At 38.7% G+C, this 13532-nt stretch overlaps 1 pseudogene; it reads left to right on the top strand.

Annotated features, from left to right (window-relative positions):
* The first annotated feature begins 8762 nt into the window (after nt 1-8762).
* On the top strand, nt 8763-9426 carry LOC134389187 (small nuclear ribonucleoprotein-associated protein B-like; annotated as a pseudogene).
* The last annotated feature ends 4106 nt before the right edge of the window (nt 9427-13532 follow it).

Here is a 13532-nt window from a genome sequence, read left to right on the forward strand (position 1 = left end):
TAAACCACAATGTGATTGTATTTGGAGATAGGGCTTTGAAGAAGTAAGTAGATTAAATGAGATCATAAGGGTGGGGGTCCTAATCTGATAGGATTGGTGGTTTTATAAGAAGAGGAAGAAAGTGCCCTCTCTCCATGTGAGCACACCAAGGAAAGGCCACATGAGCACACAGTGAGAAACGAGTGTCTGCAAGACAGGAAGGGAGCCTTCACCAGAAACTGACCATGCTGGCACCCTAATCTTAGACTTCCAGCTTCCAGAACTGTGAGAAATAAATGTCTGTTGTTTACGCCACCCAGCCTATGGTATTTTGTCATGGCAACCCTAGCACACTAAGACAGTTATGAAGAGAAGGCCTGATTTCAGAAATGTACATGAAAACACACAGTACTATGGCCCCTGATAGGCCCCTTTCTGAAACATACATTTCTCAATTCAGATATTGGTTAGTGTGTATGGCCTCTGTTTGTGGAATCTTTTATTTGGCCTTTTAGCCTCCAGCTTCTTTCAGATAGCTCCATGGCAGGGTGACAGTAATACTCCACTAGGGTGTCTTTGTGATTGTCAGCAATGACATGATGCACTGGAGTCTTGCCTTATTATCTTCTTTTTTTTCTAATCCTCTTAAAATTTTAAGTGCACTATACTGTATTATTAATTATAGGCACAGTATTATACAACAGATTTCTAGAACTTATTCATCTTGCATAACTGAAAAATTTATTCTTTATCATGTTCTTGAGGCAGTATCTAACCTCTTGGGTTTGTGTACTCTTTTTGAACACATCATTAAGTATAGTCCTCAAACCTCTACAAGTAACTAATAAACTTAATTTAAGGTGACTTTACTTCAGATAAGTTATTTCATTGACCCACATTTCTTCTAGCCTTAGCACCACCAGAAAGCAGAGCTTCTGTATGAGTGGCATACCTGCCAGGGCATGCCTTAGAAGCAAGAGAGGGAAACCTTACTGAAGATATTTGGGGGACAAAGACCTGATATATAGTTGTAAGGTGGCATTAAAGAAAGAGAATCCATCTTAAGAAATGAGGGAGTTAGTGAATATGTGGGTGTTTGTGGAGAAAGGAGGAGAGAGTCAGGTTTGTACATCTGGGAAGTGGCCCATTGCTGGACTATGGATAGACTCTCTAGAATTACTGACATGCCACAAAACCACAGACTTGGAGACAGCATTCTCATAAGGGAAGAGGTTGAGTACGAGGTCACCCAAAGGCAGAGGAAAATATTTATTTTACTATTTAGAGTTGTTTTCCTTTCTTTAACCAAACTCTCTTTTAATTCCATAGCAAGAGTGTTTTACTGCCACTTTGGGTTTATGTGGATTTATTAGTGAATTTCCCAGGGAGCCACAGCATTACCCAAAGGCTCCTAAAGCATTTCACCAGGTAATGATTAATGTCATGTTATAATTTTGCAATACCATTGCCGACCAATTAGTTAATCTGTTAGCTAGGGTTCTGTCAGTACCTTATCTGTAAAGCATGATAATTTATTAATGTAACTATTCCTCTACTGCAGCTGTCAGTTCCTTCTGGAATGTATAGGCTGAACCATTGCATGTCTTGTGAAATGCTCAAAGACCAAATATATCATTTATGTGTATGTGCTAATGATTTTAACAGAGATCTAAGCCCTCATTTTAGAAGTCATTTAGCACTTTGTAGTAGAATCGTAAAGTGGGCCTTAAATATAGTATTTTCTCATTATTATACTAGTCATGAGAATCACAACCATAGAATCATAGTAACTGGAAAATACCTTAGGGTTCATATAATAAAGTCCATTAATTTTACAAATTAAATATTTGAAGACTCAAGAGGGTAGGAGAATTGTCCAGGCCTCCTGAGTATTTAGATCTTTTAGGTTAGAGTAATGGTCAATGCAGATTTTACGTGTCTTTTTGAAGTTGTTACTCATGAGATATGCACTTATTGCTTAAGAATATATGTTTAAACACCAACTCTGAGGGCTGAGAAGAAAAGCAGGAGCACAGGATGTAGAGGAGGAAGACAACCTCCTCTTTCCAAGCAGAAATAACTAATGTCATTCATACAAAGCCCTCATGCTTGATTGCACAAACATCCAATGCTGTTTTGCAAAATGAGCAAAGATCATCTGTGGATGAAATATCTGTGTGGGGAGGGGCAGGCTCTGCAGTTTGCCTCTTCCTAAGAGGTCAGAAGTGGCAGTCTCCAAAGACAGTTTTCTTCAAAATTTTGAATCCATTCCCTAAAACCCAGGAAGCAAATCAACTTGTTAATTCAACCACGAATTCTCACGATGGTTATACATTAATATTGCCAGGGGAAATTAAAATTCCTGATGCCCAGGGCACCTCCTCAGAGCAATAAAAATCAGAATTTCTGAGCTGTGGCCCAGGCACTGGTAATTTTTAACACTCCCAGTTGACTCTCATATGTAGCCAAGACTGAAGACAATTGAGTTAGACTTAAAATCAAGCAAAAAAAAAAAAAAAAAAAAAAAAAAGATTATTTGTAAAGTGTTCTTTCTGTCAAGGAAATAAAAGGAATGTTTAGTTTACGTTTAGCAAATCATTTCTCATTCAGATGGCACTGTTTTTCATCTGTGAGATTCATTCTCCTTTTAAATATCAGTGTTTAAACCCTACTCTTCAATTACAAACTTGTGTTGCTTTTTCTCCCTATGTCCTTTGTCTGAAGATGGAATGTGCTTTCAGTGATTTTCCAGTCAATAACAACTAACATTTATTAAATCCCTAATGTTTGCTTAGTCCTATATTATGCACTTTGTACACTTATTCCTCACACCAGAGCTATGCATTAGATATTATTATCCTCATTTTATATAAGGAGAATTGAACCTCGGAGAAGATTAGTTAGGTGTGTAGACTACACAGCTAGAGATAACAGCAACTCCGATTTCCTAAATAATGCTTTTTTCTGCTCTGGCACACCATATCCTGACAATAACATGGTGTTGTGGTGAAGTTCTGAACTAAGAATGAGCAAATGTGTGCTCTTGTCCTGGATCTGCTACTAAGATGTAATCAGAGAAGTCCTACAACCACTCTGGATTTGAGTGTCTTTATCTTAAGAAACCAAACAGGAAGAAATAAACAAAAAAGGTTAAAGAATAGAAGAAAAAAGCCACTCACAGAAGATTATATAAAATTCCATTTAAATGAAATTTCTAGAAAAGGCAAAACTATAGAGACAGAGTGTTCCAGGGGTTACCTGGGGCATTGAGGGGTGGGAAAGGGGATTGACTGCCAAAGAGACATGAGGAATTTTTTGGAGGATGGGAGCATCCTAAACTAGATTGTTGTAATGGTTGCATAACTGTATACATTCACAAAAAGTCATATAACTGTACACTTCCAATGAGAGAACTTTATGGTATATAAATTATACCTCAATAAGGCTGTTAAAAATGGTATTCGATTTGCACTACAAAATGACTGCTACAATGATTCTATAAATACTATTTGTGGCATTTTTACAATAGGCAACTTTCATTGCTACAACTTTGACAACATTTTGACTTTTATTTTTATATGAACCCACATTAAGTATACAGTTGATAACTCTTGGCAAGTGTATACATCTAGGCAACCACCACTACGGACAAGATATAAAACATTTCCATCACCCCAAAAAGTTCCCGTGTGTCCCTCTTAGGCAACATCCCCTTCTCCCCCTTCCATCGCTGGCCCCAGGCACCACTGACATGCTTTCTGTCACTATAGATTAGATTTGTCTTTACTACAGTTCCATAAAAGTGGAAAGAGACAATACATACTCTTTTGTGCCTGACTTCTTTCACTAAGCACATTGTTTTTGAGATTTATCCATGTTGTTGCATTTATGCGTAATTCTTTTTATCGTTGAGTAGTATTGCATTGTATGAATATATCACAATTTGTTCTTGGCTGTCATGAATAAAGCTGCTATAAACGTTTGTGTACAGGTCTTTTATGGTCTTATGTTTCATTTCTTTTGGGTAAACACCTAGACAGAGGAGTAGATTTGCTGAGTAACATGGTAGGTGTATATTTCACTTGTTAAGAAAATGGCAAATTGTTTTGCAAAGTGATTGTATCATTTTACATTCTTGCCAGCAGTGTATAAAAGCTCCTATTGTTCCACATCGTCCCCAACACTTAGTATTGTTCTATTATTATTATTTTTTATATTAGTAGCTTTTTATTTCATCAGTACTTGGTATTGTTCTACTATTATTTGTATCAACATTTCATTTCTCAATGAAATTTATTACATAATTTTGAGGTTTTCTCAAAATAATGACAAGAAAGTGGCCTAATTTTTAGAAGCTTTGTGTGCAAATTAATTCTTACTGCTTGTCACATCATCAATTATTTAAAAATTCAAACACTGAAGCTTAGCAAAGTTCTCCCACAAAAATTTCAATTAAATGCACTAAGATGAAAGTGGTACTAGGTATAATTTTAATTGAGAAATAAAAGTTTAATTGGGCAAAATCTGGACACCCACATAGAGGACAGTAGAAACCAATTAGACTTGGGAATGCCACATCAGTAGATCGGTGCCTAGCATCATCATTTAATTTCTTGCCTTCCAAGCTTCTTTCTTTATTTCTGAAAGTTTGACCTAGACATTGGTGGCTAAACATAGGAAATAAGAAAATTGTTAAAATTTGGCCAACTCTTTTCTCCTTCTAATAGTTATGGTGACAGGAAGAGTCTGGTCTGAAGTAGAATTCAAAATGTCATCTTCCACAGGCTTTAAAAAAAATTATCTCCACATAAATTCTCTTAACACTTTTATAGAATAGACTGTGAACTCTCAATGGGGATTATATCATCCCCAAAGGGATGAAAATTCGTCCTTGACGGTGGCAGAGGATGCAAAAAAATTTACCTATAAAGTACAGATGTACATGTAGTACATAAACAGAGACAGTAGCATATCTGTGGTATTAAATTTAGGAGGGGGCAATCAGAAAGGATGTCTGAAAACCATAAAGAGGGCTGTGGTAATGAACAAAAGGTTTAGAAATTGGAATAGACAGAGGACAGAAAAGGCCATGTAAAGAGTTCGAGGGGACTAAGCAAGTCAAATGTCTTCGATTGACTCCGTGAATTTGGTTTGGAATTGATCTCTCAGAATCTCCCCACTCTCAAGATTCTGTTTGGCCTGAACTCATCAGCTTTGGGACAGGAAGGAAGAAACCTATGATTTGTTCAGAAATATTTGTAAATTGAAATTTTTCATTCTTTATCTCACTTTCTTCTAAAACAGTACTTGCAAAAAAAGATATTGTCATCTCCATTTCTTATAGATGAGGAAACTAAGGCTCAGCGAGATTAACATTTTCAAATTCTACAAAGGATACACAGCAGTTTCTGAGTGTCATAAGTGAGCACAACAACCTGAGTTTGTTTGATTTCAAAGCCCATGATTTTCTAGCTCCCCATACGATAGCCGGTAATCGCTGGTTAATGAGATGGTGTCCCTTATCCTGAGTTCACTGAAAATTGACTCAAATGCCTGAGTCAGGAATTGATGTGTCCTCATAGTTCAGATTCTGGGGATGACTAGTGGGTGGGGGTCAGGCTGTCTCTGAGTATCCCAGGGGCTCTGTGGGGGGTGGGGTGGGGTGGTCTCTAGGGAGGCTCAACTGGACTGGAGCTTACAGGAATCCAGGAGGTGTGGTTAGTGCAGAGCCAATCTCAGGACTGCAGAGAGCCCATTAGTCACAACCTTACATTCCATTCTGTATTGGTCAGTGAGGGCGAGACACTCTGATCCCAACCAAAAGTTTGAAGAACCACATAAGTTTTGGCTATGTGCCTGTTCTCCCTGCTTCACAGCAGAAAGGTGGAACTTTTATTCTCTATGTTCTCTCATGCTCCACTCTCAGGTAGCACATGCAATCAAGGAATTGCTGTTGATTTCAAAATTAGAGTGACGGACATATAGTCTATAAACATATAGACTCATATTGACCACAAAAGAAAAACTTTTGTGCCCAGAGACTAGTATAAAACTTGTTGCACAAAATCCCCTACACACATTAGGAGTTAAATCTTTAACCTCTTTGGTGCTACCTGATATTACATATCTGCTTTATTTTATGTTTCTGCTTTTTCTTTCTTCCTTTCAGTGACAGATTGCCATTTTAACTATGATTAATTATCTATCCTTTGGGAGAAAGACCTTAACGTTTAACTTTTCCTGGCAGGACATGCGTCCCCATCACCCACCCACCTTATATTCCACCCCAGTATCTGGGCAAAAAAATTAAGTGTAAGAAAGACTGCTTGATTCCCTTGGCAGGGAAGTAAAGCAGATCATAAACCAGGAGTCAGAAGATGGAGGTGTAAGGGCTACAGTTGTTTCTTTTTCTTTAGAAGAGAGATAAATGCATGACTCTCGCCTCATTCTCCTATAACAGATGAACACATGTTAAAAACTGAAGAAACCTTAGAAAACTTTCGTCTATTACCCACAAGTAAGGACAAGCTGTGATGGTTGTTATTTTACTATTAGCCAAATTAATAGGCCTAATGTCTGTCCTGAAGAATGAACACCAGGCATTTCACAAGAGGTTACAAGTTGTCTGCCTCTGGGCTATCCTGGAAAAAAATTAGACCTGAGGAAACAGAATATAAATATTCTAAGGTATCGTGGGATACTGCAAAGGCACAATAGGGATGTTGCTGGTTATTCTGAATTCTCAAGCAAGACCTGAGGCATCAGGGCCACCTGGGTGGTGTTCAGGACAACAGAGGGAGAAAGAGGAACCTTGTGGAAGAAGCTCTTGCCTTGCTCTCTCTCCTCTCTGCTTCATACCATACCCCTTGCAGGCCAGAGCCTCAGGAGTTGGACTGTGGCTATTGCTGGGTTCACACTTTGGTCCCAGTGGGCACTCTAGGAGCCTTTGAGAGGGTGCTCTGGAAATATCTGGGCAGTAGCTTGATAGACTAGAAAAAACCATAGCTAGGCACTAATGTTAAGTTCAGAATCATGCTTACCAGCAATTCGATTTTTAGCAAGTTACTTAAATCTCTCAATCTTGGTTTATTTATTGTTTTACATTTAAAAAATTGAGATATAGTTTACATACCATAATATACCCACCCATTTTCAAGTGTACAAATAATGATTTTTAGTATAGTCACAAAGTTTAGCTATCATCACCACTATCTTATTCCAGAACATTTTCATCACTCTAAAAAGAAAAAAAACAAAAACAAACCACATTCGTTAAGCAGTCAGTCCCTGTTCCTTCCTCCTGCCCTCCTGCCAGCCCCTGGCAACCACTAATCTGCCTTCCATCTCTATGGACTTGCCTATTCTGGACATTTCATATAAATGGAATCCTACAATATGTGGTCTTTTACATCTGGCTTCTTTCACTTAGCATCATGTTTTCAAGATTCATCCATGTTGTAACATATATCAAATTTTTATTTTTTCTGGCCAAATAATATTCCACTGCAGTTTATTATTTAGTCATTCATTCATTCTGTCATCCATCACATACCCACTCTTCACTGAACACTTGTTGTGAACCAGCCCTCTCCAAGGCTCTTGGACCTCATTGACTTGTATTTATTACAGGAATAAATACAGGCACAAATTTGTTAATTAATATGTAAGAATGAATATGAGATCTTTATACTGCCTCAGTTTTAAAAAAATTTAGATGAGTGGATTATTTATAAGTTTTTAAAATTTGAGAAAACTTTGTCCATATAAGTTATAAAAAGAGCTGATTATACCTGTAGCCTTGTTAGAAGCATGCTTTTCTAAAGGGTTTTTTCTTATTGTAATTGTTTTCTTTTAAAGTGACATTATATATTGATCTGTTTTTTATAAGATGGACAAATGAAAATGAGAAAGGCAGAATTTATGACCTACCCCATTTCTCAAAAGCCTGGGTAACTTAGCTATTTTAGCAGCTGGCACCTTGTGGTTTTGCTCATGTTTCTTAACACAATTACATAATTGCATGTAGAAAAAATTCAGAAACATTAACCTGTATACATGGTGTGGGCTTTGATAATGATTTTTGCTTTTTTATCCTAAATCTGAATAAGACAGGGCAGGAGGAGACCTGAGTTCTTGTTTAGATTCTGCCTCTGGTTTAACACTCTGTTTAACACTCTCAGTTCTGGTTTAATACTCTGTTGTATCTGTCCCAAAATTCTCAACAATTTTTGAACAAGGGGTCCTGCATTTCGTTTTGCACCAGTTCTGTAAATCACACAGGCGGTTCTGTGGGGAACAAACATCTGTTAAATGTCTCCTCTCTACTGGTCACTGTATCTGACCCCACAGCCCATGTTGTTTAACAAGTAATGTTCCTTTATTTGTAAAATGAGAGAATTAGACTTAATATTCTTTAAGGCCTCTTCTGTGTCTAACATTCTCTAATTCTAGGTCATGCAAAATGCTCTGGTGAAGTCAGTGTACTTGTACAGTTGATTCTTCTTTTGTAAGATTCATCTTAATTGTTACGCTTTCCTGAAAATCTTACTTGATCCTTTCCCTAGCCTAGATCTTCCACGCCCTTTCTGTGTTTCACCAGAGTTTCTTTAAAACTGGTTTTTTTTTAAGAGTAAAACTAGTTTCTGTCTCTCCCACTTCATTTTATGCTCCTTAAAATTAGATACTGTGTCTTAATCAACTTGTAACTTAGAAAATGCTTCTTAAAACAAGCAGGATTAAACAGTCCAGTAGCAGAAATAAAAATTCATATTTGTCAGTGCATGATGTTATTACAGATGGGAAAAGCCATCAGAACCGCCATCGTGACTGTGGGCAAGAGCAGCAGGACGCTGCAGCATATTGACTACAGGATGAGATGCATCCTGCAAGATAGCCAGGTTTTCATGGGCACCTTCAAGGCTTTCAACAAGCATATGAATTTGATTCTCTGTGACTGTGATGAGTTCCAGAAGATCAAACCAAAGAACTCCAAACAAACAAAGGGAAGAGAAGCGAGTCTTCAGTCTGGAGCTGCTGCGAGGGGAGAAGATGGTCTCAATGACAGTAGAGAGACCTCTTCCCAAAGATACTGGCATTGCCCGAGTGCCACTTGCTGGAGCTGCTGGTGGCCCAGGGAGTGGCAGGGCTGCTGGCAGAGGAATCCCAGCTGGTGTTCCCATGCCCCAGGCTCCTGCAGGACTTGCTGGGCCAGTTCGTGGGGTTGGTAGTCCATCCCAACAGGTGATGACCCTACAAGGAATAGTCACTGTTGCAGCCCCTGCAGCTGCTGCCACAACCAGTACTGCAGGGGCCCCGACCCAGTACCCTCCTGGCCAAAAGGGTCCTCCCCCACCTATGGGCCAAGGGGCACCCCCTCCAGGCATGATGGGCCTAGCTCCTGGTATGAGGCCTCACATGGGTTCCCCAGTGGGGCTCCTCCCTGGATGAGGTGGCCCTCTCCCCTCAGGTATGCGAGGCCTTCTTTGACCTTTGGCCACAGAGTTATGGAAGTAGCTCCACAGAAGTGTGGGCCTGACTTCCCAGGGCTGCGTTGCTGCAGATCTGTTTGTTTGTTATAGTGGTGTTCGCAGATTCTCACTAGGTTGTGCTGTTTCCCTTACAAGGCCCACTTGCCCGGTAATGCGCCCACCAAGGCCCTAGACTAATCTAGGCCTTCCTTGGCTCCCTGCCTGTTTCCTGTAAGGCTGTACATAGTCCTTTGATTTCCTTGTGGCCCATGAAACTGGTTTATAATAAACTCTTAAGAGACTATTATATAAAAAAAAAGAAAGAGAGAGAGAGATGGGAAAAGCTAAGGTAAACACATAGCCCACAACAGAGTCACTGGGATGTAGAACCTGAAGACTTAAATGAGAAAAAGAAGTTAGGACACTTCCCAAGTAACTTCAGCTTAAAAGCACTATTGTTTTAAAATGAGATATGCATAATAGTATAGGAATCTAATAAACAAAAAGTAATATCTGTCCATGATTTAACAATAATTAAAAGGCTTAGAGGGTATAAAAAGTAAAAGTTCTCTTCATCTCAGTCCACAATTTCATTTCCCAAAGATATACCCAATAAGAGTTTCTTGACTATTTTTCCAGAAATACTCTATGAGTAGCATATTTATACAATCTTGTTTTTGCATAAATAGGACCCTATTTATACACAGTCTGTTCCTTGCCTTTCACTTAGTGGTATTTCTTAGACCTTCTCCCATATTTGTACCTATAGATCCCCTCATTCATTTTCAGGAATGTATAATATTCTTCTTCTCTTTTTTTAAAGGTGACCAGTAAGGGGATCTTAACCCTTGACTTGGTGTTGTCAGCACCACGCTCACCCAGTGAGCGAACCGGCCATCCCTATATAGGGATCCAAGCCCATGGCCTTGGTGTTATCAGCACCGCGCTCTCCTGAGTGAGCCATGGGCTGGCCCTGGAGTGTATAATATTCTATTACATGGATCAAACACAGTTAATTAAACCAGTCTCTTCTAATGAATATTTATGTTGTTTTCAATTTTGGGAAATTATATAAAATCACAATGAACATCTTCACATAGAACTATATCCACAGGATAAGTTCCCAGCAGTAAAATTGCAGGAAGTCTCTATGATTTGATTTTAAGGAAAAACTAAGTCAGTCCCCACCTTGTTGACTTAGAGACAACTTCACATTTACTGTTTATTCTAGACCCCCACCTGCTTTTAAAATCTTTTTCCAATTGGTGTGACTTAGCCTTCAAAAAAATAATTTACAGAAAGCTAGTCTATACATTTAAAGACAAGCAGAAGATTTCTGCTTCACCAGTGTGAACTGAAATTAGATTTAATTTTCTTCTCTAATACCTTTTTCTAATGTTAAGTTCAGAGACTACTATTACTGTTATATTTGTACAAGTTATTTTTTCAAATCGTGCTGGAAACACGTAAACTTATTTGGATGTTTTTGCTATGTGGGTTTTCTTGCACCAGTTCCTCAAGACCTGCCTCCACTTCAGCTCATCTTCCTGGTCCTCAGGCGGCCCAGTAAACTCTCCTTTGTTTAATAGGAATTCAGTATATGTTTTGAAGTTGGTGGTTTGTACTGGGAACATCAAAAATGCCAGATCTAGAATTGTTCAGACTAAAGAGAAGATAACATTTTGCATAAGTGCTTTAATAATTTCATTGCAGCATTGTGTTGTGCTTCAGGTAATTTTCAATTAATCTTAATTGATTACAGGAATCAGTAAGAAAAATAAATACAAGCAAACCTAGAACATGCAAAGATTTTCCTGCACAGAATGATTTGTTGTTTAAGTAGTTTTAGGTCTTATTTGTTGGCTTACTTTTTTTCTTTCTTTCTTTTTATTCAGTTTTTTTTTTTTTTTTTTTGGTGGCTGGCCAGTACAGGGAACCAAACCCTTGACCTTGGTTACAAGGCTGTGCTCTAACCAATCTTTGCTTTCTTTAGATTGATGGTAATAACTAACTTTTAAAACATATTTTGAAAAATTAAAACACTTTCAGATTTTGAATGTTCCCTGCTTCTTTTTTTTTAAATGAAAAATTTGGGAGCCAATTATTAGGACCAAGCTTTTAAAAGCTCACCTTGTTTTCTATTTCTCTAGAATTGTGTAATCATAGTTGAGTGGCTTTGGGCAAATCACTTTATTTCTCTGAGCCTTGGTTCTGTTGTCTGTAAAGTTAGGAGGATGTTGATTGTCTATTCCAGTTCTAAAATGGTATGACTCCAAGCTGGGGGTGATGGTGGAGAGGGAGATTGTGGAGGTGGCTTGTAAACATATTTGTCAGATTTACAGAGGTATCCCAAACGTCAAAAATGCTACATATAGGAAGGATTTAGAAAGACACAGATGGTAGCAAACATAGAACGAAGACGTGTTTGCCTTTATCTCATGACAGAGTGCCTTATGGAAGCCACACGTGGATTGAATTGCTTTCAAGTATGGCCATCAACAATAATATGACACAGAAGTGCTGTGGCAATGGCTGGGGCTCTAGTTACCCAGTGTCTGAGACAAGAATTGGGAAAGGGTGGGGCTGTTCAGGATTCCACAATGACTACTTTGTGTGTATCTGCCTAAATAGAACTTAAACCACTCAAAGTTCCATACTTTTTATTTCTTGAATGTCTACTATTGTCAGGCACTGGTGATATGTCATCAGTGGGGGAAACAGATATAGAATAAATAATCACACCAACACATAGATAATGACAAATTGTGATAATGCCAAGGACAGTAAAGGGTATAATGAGAAACCAAAACAGGGTCACTTATTTAGATTACGGTCTCAATGAAAGCTTTCTCTGAGGAAATAACTTCTAACTAGACAGGAGGCATGAGCAAGAGGTAGTCACGAAAAGAAGATTTCAGGCAGAGTCGTAGACTAAGCCTGAGGCAGGAAAGAGCTAGGAGGAGTTTAAAAACAAACAAAACCAGTTGTGTCAGGCACCTACAGAAGAGCAAGAGGGAGCAAGGCTGGAGAACTTGCAGGCTGGTAGACCCAGATAAGGATTTTGAATTTTATTATTTTATGTCTTCTTCATTGGGGATGTAACACAATCAGATTTGTGTTTTAAAATCTCCCACTGGCTGCTCTGTGGAGAATCCGGTAGAAGTAAGCAAATGTGAATTCAGAAAGACTTGTTTAAGGAGATATTGCGATATTATAACAGTCCACATAAGCATGATGGTGGCTTAAACTAGGCAGGTAACTTCAAAGGAGCTGGAGAGAAGTGGTAGATTTTTTACATATTTTAAGAATAGAATCAACAGGACAATGTCTAAATACCTTTGGAATTTTCTTTGCTTGTTTTTAGATTTAGTTTGTCTTCAGTGCTCTGGAAGACTCTGTAAAGAAGGAAAGGCATGCTTCTATTTCTCCCTTGTCCCTCGAGAAAACAGGCCTTCACTTATGAGAACTAGGGAAACTGAGGCATGCTGAAGGATTATCCAAAAGGGAGAGGAGCTCCAAGGGTTGGAGGAGGCAGTGTTGGTGGCAAAGAGAGTGGGATTTCCCAAAACTTGAAGATGTATGGAGGTGAGGTGGTTTTAATCAAATATATACTTTCTTTTGGCGACTGGCAGGTAGATGGATCGAACCCTGGACACCTCATTGGTGTTATGAACCCCATACTCTAACCAACTGTGCTAACCAGACAGCCCTACTTTCAAATAAATATGGTGGGGACCTAGTCCTGCTCCCGAGAGTCTCAATGAAGATGGCCAGATTGTTGATGGAGGCTCCACTGTGGAGAGTCTTAAGGAAAGATCTCCAGTTCCAGCTTGCCACTGAGAGAGTACAGGCAACCACATTCAAATAGGCCACAGGGCTTGGACAATGTATACCTGGGTGATGAGCTGGAATTTTTAGTTTGGTTACATCCTCTCCTCAGCCATCTCCACTATCATATCATCTCTGGGAAGAAAAAGGGCTCTTAAGCATTGCTGAGATGCAATTTCCTATGACTAGAGAGTGGAGACTTAAACATTCTTACCTTATTTTAAAAAAATAAATAAATATAACCATATCTAAGATTGA

This window comes from Cynocephalus volans, chromosome 1, assembly GCF_027409185.1.
Source record: "Cynocephalus volans isolate mCynVol1 chromosome 1, mCynVol1.pri, whole genome shotgun sequence".
Taxonomy (NCBI): domain Eukaryota; kingdom Metazoa; phylum Chordata; class Mammalia; order Dermoptera; family Cynocephalidae; genus Cynocephalus; species Cynocephalus volans.